The sequence below is a fragment of the Notothenia rossii genome (assembly GCF_949606895.1).
Source record: "Notothenia rossii genome assembly, chromosome: 3".
Taxonomy (NCBI): domain Eukaryota; kingdom Metazoa; phylum Chordata; class Actinopteri; order Perciformes; family Nototheniidae; genus Notothenia; species Notothenia rossii.
In genome coordinates this window covers 90,227,354-90,234,853 of record NC_136901.1, presented here as the reverse complement: position 1 = coordinate 90,234,853, position 7,500 = coordinate 90,227,354, and the positions used below count along the sequence as shown (strand labels likewise).

The 7,500-nt window shown below is 42.7% G+C and overlaps 1 long non-coding RNA gene across 1 annotated transcript; it reads right to left on the bottom strand.

The window, feature by feature from the left end:
- Nucleotides 1-3,591: 3,591 nt before the first annotated feature.
- Nucleotides 3,592-4,638, bottom strand: LOC307033585. Its single transcript, XR_013806567.1, has 3 exons — nucleotides 4,550-4,638; nucleotides 4,059-4,130; nucleotides 3,592-3,910 (listed from the first exon to the last, which is right to left on the bottom strand). It is a non-coding gene; the product is annotated as an uncharacterized lncRNA (long non-coding RNA).
- Nucleotides 4,639-7,500: the final 2,862 nt, after the last annotated feature.

Sequence of the window (7,500 nt, the reverse complement as noted above, 5' to 3'; positions counted from 1 at the left end):
ACTCACCTCATCATTACTGTTATTCCACTTTAAATGTTTGCAACTTCAACAAAATGCAATACATCCTTTCAAGATATCAGCACTTTCATTTTGCACGAATGATTATCAATTTTCTCCCAAAACATGTGTGTCCTCTCAGCTTTACATTCGCCATAATTCAAAGTACACTGAAAAGACTGAACCGTTGACTTTAATTAAATGTATTATATCAACAGATTTCACATAACTGACACTGGTGGTGGTGAATGGATAGTTGGGTTCAGTCTGAAGGGGAGGGGCTTAGCTTGACCCTGGTGGTGGTGAATGGATAGTTGGGTTCTGTCTGAAGGGGAGGGGCTTAGCTTGACCCTGGTGGTGGTGAATGGATAGTTGGGTTCTGTCTGAAGGGGAGGGGCTTAGCTTGACTCTGGTGGTGGTGAATGGATAGTTGGGTTCGGTCTGAAGGGGAGGGGCTTAGCTTGACCCTGGTGGTGGTGAATGGATAGTTGGGTTCTGTCTGAAGGGGAGGGGCTTAGCTTGACCCTGGTGGTGGCGAATGGATAGTTGGGTTCGGTCTGAATGGGAGGGGCTTAGCTTGACCCTGGTGGTGGCGAATGGATAGTTGGGTTCGGTCTGAATGGGAGGGGCTTAGCTTGACCCTGGTGGTGGTGAATGGATAGTTGGGTTCTGTCTGAAGGGGAGGGGCTTAGCTTGACCCTGGTGGTGGCGAATGGATAGTTGGGTTCGGTCTGAATGGGAGGGGCTTAGCTTGACCCTGGTGGTGGTGAATGGATAGTTGGGTTCTGTCTGAAGGGGAGGGGCTTAGCTTGACCCTGGTGGTGGTGAATGGATAGTTGGGTTCTGTCTGAAGGGGAGGGGCTTAGCTTGACCCTGGTGGTGGCGAATGGATAGTTGGGTTCGGTCTGAATGGGAGGGGCTTAGCTTGACCCTGGTGGTGGTGAATGGATAGTTGGGTTCGGTCTGAAGGGGAGGGGTCTAAAGATGGCGGCCCGTGGGGCCGCCATCTTGGACCGGTCACCCGCTCCACTCAGTGTAATCTTTCTGGCAGGCGCAATGAAGTGTCAGCGCATTTAATCAATCATAACTCGCTGAATACAGAACTGATTTTCACGGGGGTTTTTTTCTGCAAACGTCATATACAGTATGTAGGCATGATACCGGACACATGATTCGGCGTATTTTAATATTCATAGTAGGCTTAACAGCAATAGAATATTCTGGTATTTGAGACAGCCGATATGTTATGTATGATAGGTATTTCGCAAAAGACACACGATATATATATATATAGGCCAATTCACACACACACACACACACACACACACACACACACACACACACACACACACACACACACACACACACACACACACACACACACACACACACACACACACACACACACACACACACACACACACACACACACACACACACACACACACACACACACACACACACACACACACACACTAATGGTCTAGACTCTATATGATAGAGAAGCAGAAGCAGATTGTGTAGGCCTCAGCTATTTTAATAAGTTGAAAAATGAAGAAACAATAATACATTATAGACAGAAGTTATATATCAGTAAAAATGAATATCTATATCTATGTCAGAAAAAGTTAAAATCTATATCTATATAAAAAATGTAAATGTTCAAGTTAAACACAAGAACATGACACCACCCCGCCCCAAACCATATTTACACAAAGTGTCTCATGAAAGTTGAAATGAGCTAAAAGCCCTGAAAGAGGACTGTTTTGCAGAGCTTCTTTCTCGTGCTCCCTTTCTGCAGGTCAAGAGAGGTGAGTTTGGCAATGTGGTGTGGTCTTATTTTCAGAAACACAGACACAACCAATGACAACAAGTTGGGATAATGGTTGTCGATGCCAAACTGCGTCTCCTCAATGTGTTCCCCAAGCTGAAAAACATCCTCTGTTCCAATCTCCTCCCGGACGATGTAGGTGACTGTCGACACCTTTAGAGCTTGCCTTGTTGAAGCTTGGCGAATCACCCTCTCTGCAGCTCTCAGCACCTTCACTGTGCCTTGTGATGGAACCTCTAGGCCACCGTTGTTTTTCAGGGCTAGAAGGTGGTAGCTCTCATCAAATGATGAAGGTACAGCATCTCTGACCAAGCTTGCACGGCACACATCACAGGACAGCTTTCGCAGAATCTGCCGGACTACAAATCCTGCGATGTAGACCAGCGCATTTTCCACCAGACCACCAAACCGAGTGGGAAGATAGCTGTGGTCACTCACAACAGCCGAAATGTTGGCGAATGGAGATGGGTGCTCTTCAGCAATTTCAGCAGAGGACATTTCTACAGCAGACAGGGACACAGTGTGATCTTGGGCTGCCACATTGCCTGTCTTACTAGGATCAGGGCATGCGGCCCTTTAAGCCCTCTGCTCTGGCTCCCTTGAGCTTAGACAAAAATAAGAAGGAAATCAAATAAAAGTATTTGTAGGACTATTTATATTTTGTTGCACGGTTGAAAATGTTTCGTATCTTGTATTTTGAGGTGATACTGTGACACATAAATAAAAAACAAAACGGTTTTAATTAGGTCAACTAAAATATGCGTCACATCCTGCTACGGTCCCGCGCGAGCGCCTTAACCTGACCCCCGGCTCGATGAGCGAACTATGGATAAATCAAAGAAAAGTACCGGAGGAACACAGGATTTAATTCTGTGTGGACAGAGTTATATGCTTTCACAGCAAACGATGCTGGTTTACCGGTATGTTTGATATGTAGAGAGAAGTTGTCAACGGTGCTGCAGCCTTTACGTATCGAGGAACAACACGGGAGAGGAAGACAGCTGACGATCTTCAGTCATAATTCAATGGGGTATGTCATTTATTTCAGAAAACACTTTTTGTTATATTCCATGGAATGCTCTTTACGTCCCGATAGCAAAGAATATATTAAATGCTTTGACAATAAATACATACAAAAATTAATCTCTGGAAGCCGTAGCGCTGTAAAAAGCACGACCAATCATTTTTAGCCGGCCCGGCTAAAATAACTGGATGGCTGTCAGCCTTCCATCTGTGCACAAACTTATCTTTTGCCCTCATTGATGATGCGCGTTCGTGTGTGTTGGAGGAGGGGCTCTGTAAGGAAGTGGCAGATTTTTTCCGGTTGTGTATTTTCAAATTCTAGCGCACTCGAGCTGGTTTCTCCATTCTTACCTACCCTACCTTTAACTATTTTTAGGGGGCAGCTATATGTTTTATTTATTTCAAAGTGGGCCCATTTTTAATAATATTTTTTTTTCTTCTTCAAATGTGCAGAGGACTCCCCAAGTGCTGTGTTTAATTTATTTTAAAGTAGGCCTGTGTATTATTTGTAATTCTCCTTATAGGAGTTCTTTGTTTCTTATTAGAGGTTAAGAGTTTTATATAATGTCATAAATAGCCTAATAAATGCAAAAAACTGTAGTTTTTGTCTGATATAACAATAAATACAACTTTATTAGCTATCATGCTATGAAATATGTTTTGCGGCTCCAGACAAAAACATGTTTTGGAAAAAGGAGCAAAATGGCTCTTTTGGTCAAAAAGGTTGCAGACCCCTGCACTAGGTGACACACCACACCGAACAATCAGACGGCGGAAGATGGCCTGGAACTGGCGTGCAGATGGATTGTTATTCCAGCCACCTTGTATAGAAAACAGGCACACAATACATACATTACTCACAAGTCATTTTCAGAATGTATTGCAATTAAAAGAACATCAACCCTACCTGAAGCTCTGATGGAATTAAATAGGAGCTCCAAGTGACCCTGGCTGAACCTGTAGGTGAGGACATACCGCTGAACTTGGAGCAGTTCAGCAATCATCAGCATCAACGTGTCGATGTTAATGACAAATCCGATGACTGACAAGTACATGTACCTGCAAAAGAAAAACATTGTATTACTCTGATCATGGCAAAACATATACAGTATAATTGTAGGACACTTAGCTAACTAGGAACAATGTAATTGCAGAACTGGTATAACTTGAGAACAAGAACACATGCAAGAACACATGCAACACATACCATTTTGACACCTACATGTGCTTGATGTTGTGTAATACGTCCATTCATTGTGTCAAACAGCCTGTCAATAATCTATAAAGAAATATCGGCATCTAAATCACTATCATTACAGTGTTTCATTAGGTATCAGATAGTTGTAATCAATACTCATCTATTCAAGATATAAAGAGAACAGAGTACTTATTTCTAAACTGTATGTTCAACGTGCAACATGCAAACTTAGTATTTGCTTGACTTCCTTCTCTCCATAGGCCTGCTTTGTGCTACAGCAAATGTCACACAGAGCTTTACCACTCTAAAATGTGTAAAGGTATGTGTAAGGTTATATACAAACTTTTGTATTTATGAATATGCAATATCACGGTTCATGAAAATATTTGCATGTTGAATTTAGAGAATTATCAAAAAATTGTTCCTGATGCTCAAATCACATTTTGATCAATTATTTTTTTTAAAACACGTACTTGGTTCTATAATCACTAACTGTTTACGTCAATGAATTCTGCCGTTGCCTCACAGTCTTTAAACTGAGAGTACCTAAGATCCCTTATTGTGCGGAGAGCAACTGGCACGGAGCCACTCAGTGTTTGTGCAGCCAGGGACACCCTCCTCTTGTGGTTCTCAAAGTAGACATGTTTGTCTGTGATTTCATTGGCAGCATGAAGTCCGTCTTTTGTTTGCACATCATTGAGATGATTGATGAACCTCCACTTGATCTGTCCGGTGGTCGTTGCAATTGGACTGTATGCCTGCAGAGAAAGATTCAGTCACTGCTCAAACAAGTACAAACAGCAAAATGTCGATCATCACGTCCAGCCATAACTGTGCAAATGAACAGACAACGATATTTAGATTACGTGCCAACTTCAGCATGTGGCATGCATCCATCATTACAAATACTTTGTCACCAGTCGACGGATGCGGGAAACTGGTTTGAAGTGGCTCCTGTGGGTTTCCCTTCAGCTCACACCCAAGTTGGTTGCACATGCTGACGTTGGAGGCATGCCCATCCATCGTGACAGATACCACCCGAATGCCCCGTGCATGCAGCTCCTCCAAAGCATGAGTGAGAAGGACCCTTTGTGTTTCAGGTGACAGAGACTTCGTCAGGTAATATGCAATGGGAGCCTTCCAATGTCCTTGTATGCCAACCACCATGAACACAAGAGCCTCAGTAGCAACATCGGTCTCATTGTTTCCTTCACCCATGTCTACAAAACCAGACATTGACTGGCTATGTGGATTATATTGCACATGTTTTCTGATGGCCATGGCATCCAACATGAGTGCAACACATCCATATTCAGCCTGGTCTTCCTGGCATCTTCTCTACAGCATATCCAGCACCATCTTGTTCAGGCCAGGCTTGCCATCCACAGCCACCTTTAAAAAAAAATGAGAAGTAGCTATTTAACGTATTTGCAACCGTAATTTCCAAAAATGAAATTGAATAACATTAAGACTACCTTTGTAATGTATGTGGATCAGGGAGGGGAACATTTGTAGTCTCTCTGAGGTATTTGTATGCCTTTGGAGCATGTAGATGGAGTGTGAGGGCAAACTCTCTGTGGTCCTTTCAGTACTCATGGCCCTGCTTTGCCTTGAAGTCTATTTGAAGATCTGAAATTGTATCAGACAAAATTAATAACTCCCCTTCATATAATAACAAAGGAGTTTAATAAAGAGTGTAAGAGTAAGATGTACATGAATGTCAAAGTGCTAATTTCATTTTACCTGAGTAGAAATCAAGCCTCTCTTTGAGTTCTTCATTAATGAGGTTATTTTCCCTCAAATCCCCCAAAAGACTCCTCACTGTGGTCTTTGCCCTCTTTTCTCTAGCCATTGCATTCTTCCTCTCTCGCTCGAGACTCTCCACTCTTGCTAAAACTTCATTGAGTCTGGCCTTAAGAGCAGTAGGAGAAGACATAGCTATGATCCTATTAGAAAGAGGGATGAACATGGTTTGAGTGATGTTTCACTTCACACACATCACTTTGACACAACTAGAGTATGGCCCACATTCTTTCTTATAGTCATCACCTGTCAAAGCCACTGCCAGCATCGTGTGTGTGTGTGTGTGTGTGTGTGTGTGTGTGTGTGTGTGTGTGTGTGTGTGTGTGTGTGTGTGTGTGTGTGTGTGTGTGTGTGTGTGTGTGTGTGTGTGTGTGTGTGTGTGTGTGTGTGTGTGTGTGTGTGTGTGTGTGTGTGTGTGTGTGTGTGTGTGTGTGTGTGTGTGTGGGCCAGGAATGCATGTTCATTGAATGTCTTCAATTGTGTGTGTATGGGTTTAATATGAGTGGCAGCAATCAAGAGAGATTTTACTTTGTCTAGGACCATTATGATATGATGTTGAAAATAGAATCACATCATTGGGCTGAGGTTGTGAGTGTCAGGTTGAAGCTTCTGGGTCGTCCTGAGGGGCCACAGACAGGCTCTCTTCAGCTTTTCTAGAAGTAGACGTAGTCCTGCCCTTTTCCGGCTAAAATGAAGAAGCATAACACTTGAAAAGAATATATATACACTGAACAAAAATATAAATGCAACACTTTTGTTTTTGTTCCCATTTTTCATGAGATGAACTCAAAGAACTAAAACATTTTCTACATACACAAAATAACCATTTCTCTCAAATATTGTTCATAAATCTGAAAAAATCTGTGATAGTGAGCATTTCTCCTTTGCCGAGATAATCCATCCCACCTCACAGGTGTGGCATATCAAGATGCTGATTAGACAGCATGATTATTGCACAGGTGTGCCTTAGGCTGGCCACAATAAAAGGCCACCCTTAAACATGCATTTTTGCGTTATTGGGGGGGGTCTGGGGGGGTCCGAAAACCAGTCAGTATCTGGTGTGAGGGTTAGGATTAGGGTTAGGGTTAGGGTAATGTTGTGAATCGAGTGGCCCATGGTGGTGGTGGGGTTATGGTATGGGCAGGCGTATGTTATGGACGACGAACACAGGCCACTCGATTCACAACATTACCCTAACCCTAACCCTAATCCTAACCCTCACACCAGATACTGACTGGTTTTCGGACCCCCCCAATAAAGCAAAAATGTATGTTTAAGGGTGGCCTTTTATTGTGGCCAGCCTAAGGCACACCTGTGCAATAATCATGCTGTCTAATCAGCATCTTGATATGCCACACCTGTGAGGTGGGATGGATTATCTCGGCAAAGGAGAAGTGCTCACTATCACAGATTTTTTCAGATTTGTGAACAATATTTGAGAGAAATGGTTATTTTTTGTGTATAGAAAATGTTTTAGATCTTTGAGTTCATCTCATGAAAAATGGGAGCAAAAACAAAAGTGTTGCGTTTATATTTTTGTTCAGTGTATGTAGATATCGCTTGCAGTGAACCCCTTCCCTCCTCAAAGCAACTTCCCACTTCTTCCTCATATCTTTGTCTTTGGAAACCTTCAAAATAAAAACGGGAG